Consider the following 12,334-nt stretch of genomic DNA (forward strand, 5'->3'; position numbering starts at 1 on the left):
TTCAGCATCCCGATTGCAAAGGAGAGCAGGGATATTTTTGGCTTCAGTTTAGGAGGCCGAAGTTTCCGTTTCAAACGCGCTCCTCAAGGCTACTGTGAAAGTCCATCAATATATAGTCAGGCTTTGAAAACACAGCTTGATGCAATCGTTTTACCTGACGGCGCTACCCTTATTTAGTACGTCGATGATTTGCTAGTCGCTACAGATACTGAAGAGATTTGTAAAGAAGCCACGTTGTCGTTGTTGCGTCATTTATCTGATTTACATCACAAAGTGTCCCTTTCAAAACTGCAATATTGTCGACAAGAAGTGACCTACTTAGGTCATCTCTTATCGAAGGAGGGAAGGAAACTGACCTCAGAAAGAATTCAGGCAATTGCAAAATTGAGTGTGCCAAGGACACAGAGAGAAGTACGTGCTTTCTTGGGCATAACATCATACTGCAGACAATGGATAACGAATTTTTCTTTGCTGGCCAAACCTTTGGTAGCATTGACCTATAAAGATACACCGAACCCCGTTCCGTGGTCTGAAGATTGTCAGAAAAGTTTTTCCGAATTGCGTAATGCATTGTGTTCGGCTCCTGTGTTGGGTACCCCCGACTACAGTAAGCCCTTTACACTGTATGTCCATGAGAAAGAGGGTTGTGCATTGTCAGTGCTGACACAGTCTTTTGGAGACAAGCAGCGCCCATGCGCATATGTTTCGTCGACTTTGGATCCGGTAGCTAAAGCATTGCCGAGTTGCTTGAGAGCCACAGCGGCCGCAGCTGTTTCTATTCGACAGTCTGTTGGGTTAGTGATGAATAATATGTTGATTGTGATGGTTCCACATGCAGTGGACACGTTGTTAAACAGGACCAAGACACAGCATTTAACTAGTGCTCGATTGTCAGGTTACGAGTTGACACTGTTAGCGAGTCATGTGCACATAAAGAGGTGCAATACGTTGAATCCAGCCACGTTATTGCCGATTTCAGTAGAGACAGATGATGCTGAACAACATGATTGTTTTCTTAGGACAGAAGAAGAAACGAAAGGGAGAGTAGATCTTAAAGATACTCCTCTTGTAAAGTGTGATGGTACCTTATGGGTGGATGGTTCATGCTTCAAGCTTCCAAATGGTGATACGACTGCAGCATATGCTGTCACAACTTTGCATACGATTGTTGAAGCTGCACGTATACCACATAATTCAGCTCAAGCAGCAGAGCTGATTGCACTTACGAGAGCATGTGTGTTATCGAAAGGAATGAAAGTGACCATATATACCGACAGCCAGTATGCGTTTGGTGTGGCCCAGAGTTTTGGACGATTGTGGAAAGAACGTGGGTTCCTGACTTTGCATGGAGCTAAAATTCAGCATGGTCAGTTGGTGAATGAGCTTCTTGAGTCACTGACCTTGCCATTACAAGTTGCGATTGTGAAATGCAGTGCACACAAGAAGGTTACTGATGATGTCGGTCGTGGCAATGCATTTGCTGACGAAATCGCAAAAGAAACAGCAAAAGATGTGATGAATCGAATGTATGTTGCAGGCCCCGCAAGATGGGTTGGTGACGTTGGAATGTGTGAAGATACGATAGAGGGTGTGAAGTCTCTTCAAGCTGAAGCTTCAGAGAAAGAGTTGAGTGTGTGGAAAGAAAGTACGGGTTAATTAGATGAAAATGGTTGTTGGGTTGACTTGTCAGAACATCAGCGATGGTTGTTACCCGATGCGTATGTGCTTGCAGTGGTGACAATGGCTCATGGAATGGCCCATATCAGTGTGAAAGGGATTTGAAAGTTGTTGGCTCCAGTATGGCAAAATGCTGGAATTACTAAATGTGCAGAGAATATGGTCAAGAATTGCATGGTGTGTCTGAAATACAATCCTGGTAGGGGAACCCCAACTCCAGCTGGTCATTTTGCGCCTCCAACGTATCCGTTCGAGGTTTTGCAGCTAGATTTCATCCACATGGAAAGGTGCAACAATCTGAAATACGTACTCGTTGTTGTTTGTGCTTTTTCAAGATGGGTAGAAGCATATCCCTTAAAAGACAACACTGCCTTATCCACAGCTAAAGCCCTTGCCAATGAATTCTTCCCTAGGTTTGGAATGCCGAGAATGGTCTGGAGTGATAATGGGAATGAATTTGTGGGTCGAGTGATGAAAAAAGTATGTGAGGGGCTAGGTATCCAGCAAAAATTCCATGCTGCAAATCACCCCCAATCAGCTGGACTAGTAGAGTGCTATAATGGCACGCTAAAACTGAAGTTGGCAAAGATACAAGCGAGCTCTGGTCTTAAATGGCCTGACGCTCTGCCTTTAGCACTCCTATCAACAAGAATGACTGTGCATTCGCGAGTGGGACTTAGTCCATATGAAATTGTGTTCGGCCGCCCGGCCAACATATAGGGAGTGCCAATACCAACAAAATTCAGTGAGATCGAACACCCTGTACTGCTTAATTATTTGTATGAATTGACGGCTAAATTGCGTGTTCTACACCAACAGGTTCACGATACTCTGCCTCAGGTCTCTGAAGCTCCGGACATCTTATCGATCCTGGATCATGGGTGCTGGTCAAGAACTTCCAGCGGACAAAGAATGACCAGCCCCGTTGGACCGGCCCCCACCTCGTCCTTCTCTCAACAAGATCAGCTGTTCGAGTGGAAGGGAAAAAGACTGGATCCACGGCGTACACTGCAAGAGGGTCCCTTTTCCTCTACCGTACGACCGATAGGTCCAGGAGGGGATCGCTGACTCTGAGTCTGAGACTGTGCCTCGTTTTTTGACATTTAGCGATGCACGTGTAAAAGGAACAATTTCTGAACGAGAAAGTGACAATAATTTGCAAGAAGCTGTGCCACTGTCAATTCGATTGAACACTACAGAGCCTGAACTCTTGTTCCAGAACCAGACAGTACCTGGAAAAAGCCGTTATAATTTGAGACCAAGAACTAAGGACAAATAATTTTTTTCCCGTTCCTTTGCTATTTTTTTTTAAAATGCAGCTCTCTCATCTGAGAAACTTTCTTATTTTTGTTTTTTTTTCTTTTTGAACCGCCATCCGGGTTCAGCTGTAGGGTCGTGGTTGCCCAAGTCTTTGGAGTGCAGCTGAAGACGTTAGGTCAACAGATCTGGTCGGTCTAAGGGAGTTGCCCTGGACTGACAGAAGCATTCCCTAGCATAGAACACCCTACCACCACGAGCAGCAATTAGAGAGGATGGAGTTTTTCAAGAATGAGAGACCTGCCAGACAGATGGACTTTAAAGCCAGAATGTGTATAATAATGACAAAGAAACAATTTTTGATATTATGTATTTTCATGTTGCTTAGTGTAATGACGTTTTTAATAGGATATGTTTTATTCTCTTTTCAAGTGACATTTGCACCCATTACACAGCCCATACCTTCTTCTACTGTTTCCTCACATTCTTTTCACCCCCTGCCTGAACACGAGTCTGCCAGAAGATTAGAATTTGTCAACAATTCATTCATTCAGCTTCTACACCAACACCAATTAGTAGTGAACACAACTAACTGTTGGGTGTGTGGTCTTATGCCTCATACTACTGACAAAGGTATCCCTTATCTGGTCCTGCCTTTCAGCCATAATGGTTCTGTGTGGGCATATAGAACGGTGTTCATATACGCGTATGAAGCCAACCCCCTACGTTCTGTGAAAGATAATCCTAAGAATAGTGCTCTAGCTAAGGGTATAGTAGATATGATTAGGGAAGATATTTCCTATGAGACTATCCCGAGAGATGAGACACTAGCATATATTGGATGGAACATAACAGGATATGGAGTTACTCTGAGTGGGAACCAGCGAGCAAAGAGATCCTCCCCGATTTGGATTGTACCCCATCAGGGTCACCTATGTCTGCAAGGTAATGGCAAGAATCCCAGAGCTCAGTTAGGGAAAAGTATCTGCACTGAAACATATGTTTTTGTGTCTCAGACTTCTCCTTCGTTCTTAGCAGCTAAGGGTACCTATTTCATCTGCCATAATAGAGCCTATACATGGTTGCCCCCTGACTTCTCAGGCACATGTTTTGTTTCGTTCCTGTTACCTCCCACCTACACGGCCGCGGCATATTACCATAAGACAAGGATAGTTAGAGGTGTCATAAGTAAAGAAGACACTACAGGACAAGAATTTGGAGATTTCGTAAAGGGTTTTCTGCCGTTTTGGGGTCCTATGGTTAACAGCAGGAGCATAAGGCAATTGACAAAGATGGTTGAATCCACGGTAGTTGAAACCGCCGGTGCCCTTGGTAATTTGACTGCTGAGCTCCAGTCGGATCGCCTTATGACTCTTCACAACAGGGTCGCATTAGACGTCATACTTGAAGACCGAGGTGGGGTATGTAAAGTGATCCAATCAAGTTGCTGTGTTTTCATCCCAGATAACGCTCCGACAATCTACCAGGCCATTTCCAAACTGCATAAGATCTCTGAGTCTATTCACGTGGATAAAGGAGATTGGTCATTGATGGGGTGGTTCTGGGAGCTGATATCCGCCTGGGATGGAAGACTCTGGTAGTCATTGGGATGATCTTAGCCATTTTTTCCTGTCCTGTCTGTGTGTACAGTGTGCTCCTGCAATATGTGGCCTCTGTGCTACATCGTGTGTAAGGAAACCTGTATCAAGGGACGAGCTAGGTAATAGGATGATGCTACAGCAACATCTCAACGACTTTATGAATATAGACCTGGACTCAGATTAGCATGAGTATAGGTTATTGCCTATGTAAGGGCAAAAGGAGGGTCTGTGGTACTGAAAATTCTGGACCCGTGTAATAAACATCGTCGTATCACAACGATTTTGGTATCAGCAGACCGAGAATGATTAGAATAGTATGCACAAGCATTGCATTCATATTCGTGTAACAAAATCACCCGAATATCAGAGTTTCCGTCCTGAACCCTCGTGATCCATTTAAACGACAGCCATTTTGTGATTGCCCTCACATAGGCCAATGTCTAATGCTGAAAACGAGTCTGAAGGACACGTACATCTTTGCTGACTCCTCTGTGACCTGGGCAAGCTGACTCCACTGCCTGAAGCCAAACCTGTTCGGCCAGTTTCTTTCCCAGTGGCCGAATGAGATTAGTATCAAGGGTCAACACAACATAAAACCTTTCATCACACACAAACCATGCCTAATCTTACACACACCTGTCCCTGTTTCTTTCTTTATGACTTGCTTTACAAGGAGGAGGTGCCTGTTTATATTGGGGGTCCGTTGATATCTGATGAAAGTACTGAGCCTTGCCGGGTAATTGATTGAGGGCTGGACAAACTGAAATATGGGCTTGTCATCATAACCCTGCTATTTCTTTGTAGTGAAAATATGTGAATGATCAACTGTAAAATAAGGAATGTTTGCCCAAAGCATAATATTTTGTATAAAAGAGAAGGTTAGCTTTGCAAGAGGAGCAGTCTCCTGAGAATATACACCGTGTTGTACTTCTAGGATACCTGTTACTGGCTGCAGCCAATAAACAAGATCTTTGACTTCACCAAGAAGACTCTGTGTTTCTGTAGTCTGAAACAGGAAGGACTCGAAGTTTTAGGGTGTGTTCCCTGGCACCACTGGGTTCTGAAAAACCCAGTACTTCAGGTAGGTCAACTCACCTTTACTTACTCCACATAACATAATGTTTGTAATTCCTCAAATAAAACATCAGAGCAAATCAAACTCCATTGAGATGCTTGCACTGCCTTGGCAATGTATCATGGGAGTTGTAGTATACCATAGTCACATGCTGTACCGTGGGCTGAAGACTACACTACACAGACCTGTCCATCACCATCATGTCACATACTGAAGCACTGCTACAACAATATTGTGAACAGACATTAACCATTTATTTACACAAACTATATACATCTATTTCTACAGTTCACACCCAGGACGTGACAGAAATATTTGAGGCTGAAGAAGCTACTGGCACACACATCGAAAATGAGGCCACCACTTCAGCAACCCCTATGCCCATCAGCCCCACTGAATCTGCTAAGAGAGCAACTGTTCCACTACTTCCAGTCTCTGCGGATGGTGACGAGGGACAAATCCAAAACAGGGACACCAACACATCTGTGGACAGGACATACAGACACTGTAGGGGCCAGCCAGCTGCAATGTGCATGTGTTAGACAACATGGCATACAGGTCTCCTGTATTTGGGGGCCTGAAGAAGTCCATCATCTCCATACAGCACCTGCAAACCAAACAAACTGAGACTGTTAATAGGCTCCATATTTTAAGGTCAATGCTGCAAGTGCAGAAGGGGCAGGACCATTGGATTGCTGCTATGGAGAAGGAGCAACTGGTGCAAAGACTCAGGCACAGGGAGTACTTGCCACGCTTTGATGCCTTCACCTACTCCATCAATTGATTGGCAGTAGCCACGGCAACTCTTGCCAGGAGAACTGTCAACATACAGAATGACATGGGGCACTGCTGTCAGGATGTTGTTTGTGGGCTAGTTCAAGTGACCACAGCCCTTGAGAATATACAGACCCAAAACCTTTCTGTCCTCAACATAGTGCTGTCAACTGGGAGTGAAGATGGCTCTAGCATAAGGACCTATGCAGGAGGTATGCTGTACCAGGCAGTCACACCAAAACACTTCTGGGTCCGACATGTCCCCACTCTCATAGTCCAGCATTGTTGACAAGGTACCCAAACCCAGAGGCCAGAAGAAGTGACTACCCTGAACAATCAGAAACAGGATTCCACTGTTTGTTTGTTTGTTTTTAATGGCATATTTTGTTGCCTAGTTGACACAATGTTACATCTGCAATGGATACAGTTACTTTAGGAGAGTGACATTATAGTAACAACCTGAATAAAAGGTGATCTTTCAGTTATGTACCAAGCATTACTATCCTGTGTGATGTTTATTTCTTAGCTGCTGTAATCACTTACCTCAAAAACAGTTGTTAGTGATCTCTCTGCATCGTGATTGACCCTCTGCTGCAAGTGTCCCGTCCTTCTGCACCTGTAGTGGTAGTGAGTCATTATCTAAGTCAGATTCCTTCTCACTGGTGATATTGTGCATACTCTTCCTCATGGTGATATTACAGTATGTAGTTTAGCACTTGTGGTGATGATCTTACAGTTCGTCTCAGGTCTGTACAGCAGTGTTCCACTAGTCTTGTGAAGGCTGTGAAACCTGGCCTTTAGTATCTCAAATGTCTTCTTGATTATGGAGTGCATGGTCTTGTGTGCCCTGTTGTACTGCCTCTCACTTCTTGTTTCAGGAGTCAGGTATGGTGTGAGAATCCAGGGACGCAAGGCATATGCACTGTCTGCTTAAGGGCATGAGAAGGACTACCGCTAGGTCACATTACACACACAGTTCTTCCCCCTGTATTCATGGAGCCAACTATTCTCTTATCAGCCATCACCAGTCAGAAAGCATCACCAAATTTACACTGTGAGAGTCGGTTTTGTATACCACTATGGCGGAACATGAAGGAGTCATGGGTGCTTCCTGAGAATCTGGCCACAAGTTCTGTTATGCTACATGTGGCATCACACACCACCTGCACATTGAGTGAGTGGGAGCTTTTCCTGTTCCTATGTACGTATTCATTTGCTGAGGGGACACATTCAGCAATATGTGTCCCATTGACACAGCCAATGACATTGGTAAACTGTGCATCCCGGCAAAACATTACTTTGGTGGATTGCAGGTAATCGGTGGCATTTGGAAAATAAATGTATTGCTTGACCTGCTAACCATGATCTCCAGGAACCTGTGAAAGAAACTGGAAAAACACTTTGTGACACTCCCCCATCACTACTATGACCCCCTGGTAACTGACGGATTCTAGGAGGTGTAGGCAACACTATACCTGCACATGTGGTAGGACTGCATTGCTCCAGAGTGGTGGGGTCTGTAGCTGAGATTGTAACTCAGCAATAAGTTCCAGGATTATCTCACTACTGAGTCTGTACCTTTCAAATATCTCTTCCTCTGTCTGCTCAAACAGTGTGACCCTCACCCTAAATATTCTCCCCTGTCTCCTCCCCCTTCTCTGCCTGCCAACCAAAATCCTCATCCACCTTACCAAAATATATAAGGCTGCCATTATGAATGGGTCTGATGCCTTTTTGGGTGCATGGTTACCACCAGATCCAGATTGATAGTAATCCCATTTCCTAAGTGGCCATTTTGTGACTATTCGCAATTAGGAAATCCTTTATACATGCCGTTAGTTATTCGCTATTTGGAAATCACTATGCCCAGTTCGCATTTAGGAAATGCCTTGTGTATCTAAATAGGATTAGAAAAATAGGGTAATCCCTATTTGTGATTCTATAAAGGGCTTTGTACATCAGAAAATGCTCAATTTGCATTTCTTAACAGCCCGAAATAGCGATTCGGACCGTTAAGAAATGCAAAGTGGCTTTATACATAAGGCATGTCATGTCAAGCCTATGCTTCTTAACTGCAGGTCAGCGGTAAGACACACTGCTGACATTGCCGATTTCATCCTCACATAAGCTCTCAACATCCAAATCTTAACTGAAACATGGCTCAATGATAGCTTCTCACCCATTCTAGACATTCTAGTTCCACGCAACTATAACATCATCAGATTGGATAGATCGGGAAGAGTTGGGGGTGACATAGCGTGCATTTACAGCTCCACACTTACCTTGAAACATGCACAAACACTGACCTTGTGTGAATTCTTAGGTATCAAAATATGGAACTATGCCAAGATTGTGTGTAAACGCCATATGATTTACCAGCCCCTAGGAAATTACTTACCTTTCATCAAACAAATTATGGAGACCATCTCCACTAACACAGACCAACATATCAACCAACTCTTCCCTGTGGACTTTAATAATCACTGGAATGGCACAAAATACCCCATTTTGAACACCATCAAGCCTTTCCTTTCAGACAAAGTAACTTTTGCAAAGTTACTTGAGAAATGCGTGCACCTGCACTCTGCAACCACATTGACCAGTTTCAACTCCTTGACCACTGCCATTCTGGCTTCAGAATGAGACATAGCACTGAAACTACTCTAACACACATCGCAGATGACACCCTCAGACTGCTTGATCAGAACGAACTGTGCTTCCTCATACTTCTTGATCTTTCCTCTGCGTTCAATACAGTCAAACATGACAGCATGATTGACCTTCTGGAAAGGTGGATGGGGCTATCCGGTCCCATTTTAAACTGGTTTGCCTCATTCCTACACAACAGAGCTGAAAGAATCAAAGTCAATCAAATTGGTCTTGATTGGAGTGCCTCAAGGATCCACACTCTCACCCATGTTATTCAACTTGTATATGGAACCTCTTACTGAAATTCAATTCTGAATCACTCAAACACTCAAACATTCATTGCCATATGAACACGGATGATACACAACTGTACTTGAAAATCCCCTCCTCGAAGATATCAAAACCCTCAACTGCACCCTACTGAAAATCAATCAATAGTTAACCCGTAATCACCATATGCTCAAGACATTCATAATGGAATTCTTTTTGATTGCCCCTCACAATTACTCTGCCCCATAGAAGAATGGCTCAAACAATTCACAGCTCTCAACTGCTCCCCCCAAGTTATTGACTCAACTATAACAGTATGTAAAATAATGCACAAATACCTGAATATGCAAGATCATAGCAGTGCAACTGTGAGGGGAACAAACTGAACACACTAAGGAAACTCAAACCCTTTCTGCCCTCTGATGACTTTCAATAAGCAGTCCAATCCCTTGAAATTTCCAGATTAGATTACGAGAGTGCTACTCTTGCAGGCTTACCCAAAGGAACGTTGGCGCCGCTAAGGGACAAGTTGAACTCAGCTGCCAGGTTAATCACAGAATCCCCAAGATATAACCACATTACACCAGATGTAAATGCTTAAAATGGCTTCTGTTTTAAGAAAGGATCCAGCTGAATATAGCTTGCGTGACACACAAAGCCCTTCGCCATAACACTCTCATCTACCTGGCCAATAAACTCAAGCTGTCTGGTGGCAGTCATTCCTTAAGAAATTATAACTTCCTACTGTTGAAACCACAGGCATTCAATAAAAGCAAACTTACAACCATTCCTTCCCCAGTCTAACCTCAGGATTATGGAACTCACTGCCTCCAAAATCCAGTCAAACCCCTCAACTACCTTCTTCAAATAAGAAGGAAAAATGCTTTTGTTTAATAGATTCCTTCAATAGTAGCCTTGAAGCCACTCAGCTTGACTTTTTTCCTGTGGGCTTCTCTGGATCTTGAATCTGCCAGGCCGATTGTTTTATTGTATCTGTATTGCTGCTTGCTTATTCCTTATTGCATTTCTTCCTGTATATTTAAACTGTCTGCTATTTGTACAGCACTCTGATATCTTGACAGTTCATGTTCGCACCATAAAAAACTCCTCAAATAAATAAATAAGTAAAATAAACATGTTTGGTAAACACGGGAAACACAGTTTGTGTCTATTTTGATAGTTGGGCAACTGAAAAAACACTAAAAAGCGCTGATTTCCATAGCTTTGGAAATTGAGAAAACACCACTGAAATGCAGAAAAAACAGTGAAAAACAGACAGACTAAATATACAGTGAGAAGTAGGCATACTCCTCACATACCTTTTATCATACTCTCAAAATATTCCCAGGTTTGCAACATGCCTTACATCATATATGTTAAGTCACAGATCTTGAATTATATGTGTTGATTGCCAACCAGCAATTAGTCCATTGTCCATTAATAATTGGCTTCAATTGATATGGGCTTGTTAGAACTGCCATCCTTGGAGTGGTTTCCCCTCACTTTTTGGCTTCTGACCTCCTGTTTTTCTGACTTCATTTTTGCTGGCTTTAGGATTCTGGGCACTTTACCACTGCTGACCAGTGCTAAAGTGTAGGTGTTCTCTACTCTAAACATGGTGACATTCTCCTCAATTGGCATATTTGATTTACTTGTAAGTCCCTAGTAAAGTGCAATAAATGTGCCCAGAGCCTGTCATTTAAATGCTACTAGTGGGCCTGCAGCATTGATTGTGTGACCCACGACAATAGCCTTGAAAGGCATGTCTCGGGCCTGCCACTGCAGAGCCTGTGTGTGTGGTTTCAAACTGCCCTTTCAACCTAGCAAGTGTACACACTTGCTAGGCCCAAACCTTCCTTTTTGTTTTATATATGTAACACCTAAGGTAGGCCCTGGTAAGCCCCAAGGGCAGGGTGTAGTAAATTTAAAAAAATTGACATGTACTTTTAAGTTTAACATGACCAGGTAGTGAAAAACGTCTAACTTCATTTTTCACTACTGCAAAGCCTATCTCTTCCATAGTTTAACATTGTGGTTATCTTTGAAGCAGTCGTTAAGTGTAACCTCCTATTCGAAAAAGATAAAAATATGGAGCTTGGTGTCCCTAAACTCACAATTTAAAATCACAACCTATGCTGAAGTCAGATTTTAAATTGTAAGCCTGAAAATGCTACTTTTATAAAGTTGGAATTTTCTTACTTTAACCATTCTATGCCTCTGTCTGTCTCTGAATACATGTCTGGGTGGATGACAGCTGGGCTTTGCGCATTCCCTCTAGAAAGTCACACACAAAGAGAGCTTAGGTGTGGCATTTGCATCCTTATGGCCCATAACCAAGCTTATGGGTTTTCCGGGGCTAGATGGGTGGGAGGAGCTGACACTTATCCCTGAAGAAGGCTGTGCCTCTCCTCACACAAAGGGCTGCCTATTCCCCTGAAGAGTGTCTGGAGACAGGGAAGGAAGGGCAGGGACCTTGTGATCTTCAAAGGGCTCTTTGAAGTCTCCCCCACTTCAAAGGTACATTTGGGTATAAGTACTGGACCCCAAACTTCACCAAATCAGAACTCTACTGGAATCAAGGAGATTCTGTCAGGACTGCTGAGCTGCCAGGAGGGACTGTCACTCTTCAACTGCATTGCTGGGTTGGCCTACTGATTGCTGTATGCTGTGCTGGAGTAGAGCCTGCCACTTTGCTACCTGCTTTGCTGTGTTGGCCTGCTGCCTGCTGCTTCTTGCCTGCAGTGATAAGGACTGGACTTGTTCTCTACATCCTTGATCCCAAGATTGTCTAAGGGCTTGTTGACTTGCCCCCTGTTCTCCTGCAGTCTCAGGCATATCAGAGACTCCCTGAAGCTCTCCTGGTGCTGCTGGACTCTGCCATCTGCGAGTCCTACCCTTGCCTGAGGTCCATTTCATCCCAACATTGATGCACTGGGGACTTTGTGCCAATTAGAACTGACGCATCTCACCCGTCAACGTGGACACAGTGGCCACTTGACAACATCGCCATGACACATGGCCCAGTATAACA

The sequence above is a fragment of the Pleurodeles waltl genome, chromosome 12 (assembly GCF_031143425.1).
Source record: "Pleurodeles waltl isolate 20211129_DDA chromosome 12, aPleWal1.hap1.20221129, whole genome shotgun sequence".
NCBI classification, from domain to species: domain Eukaryota; kingdom Metazoa; phylum Chordata; class Amphibia; order Caudata; family Salamandridae; genus Pleurodeles; species Pleurodeles waltl.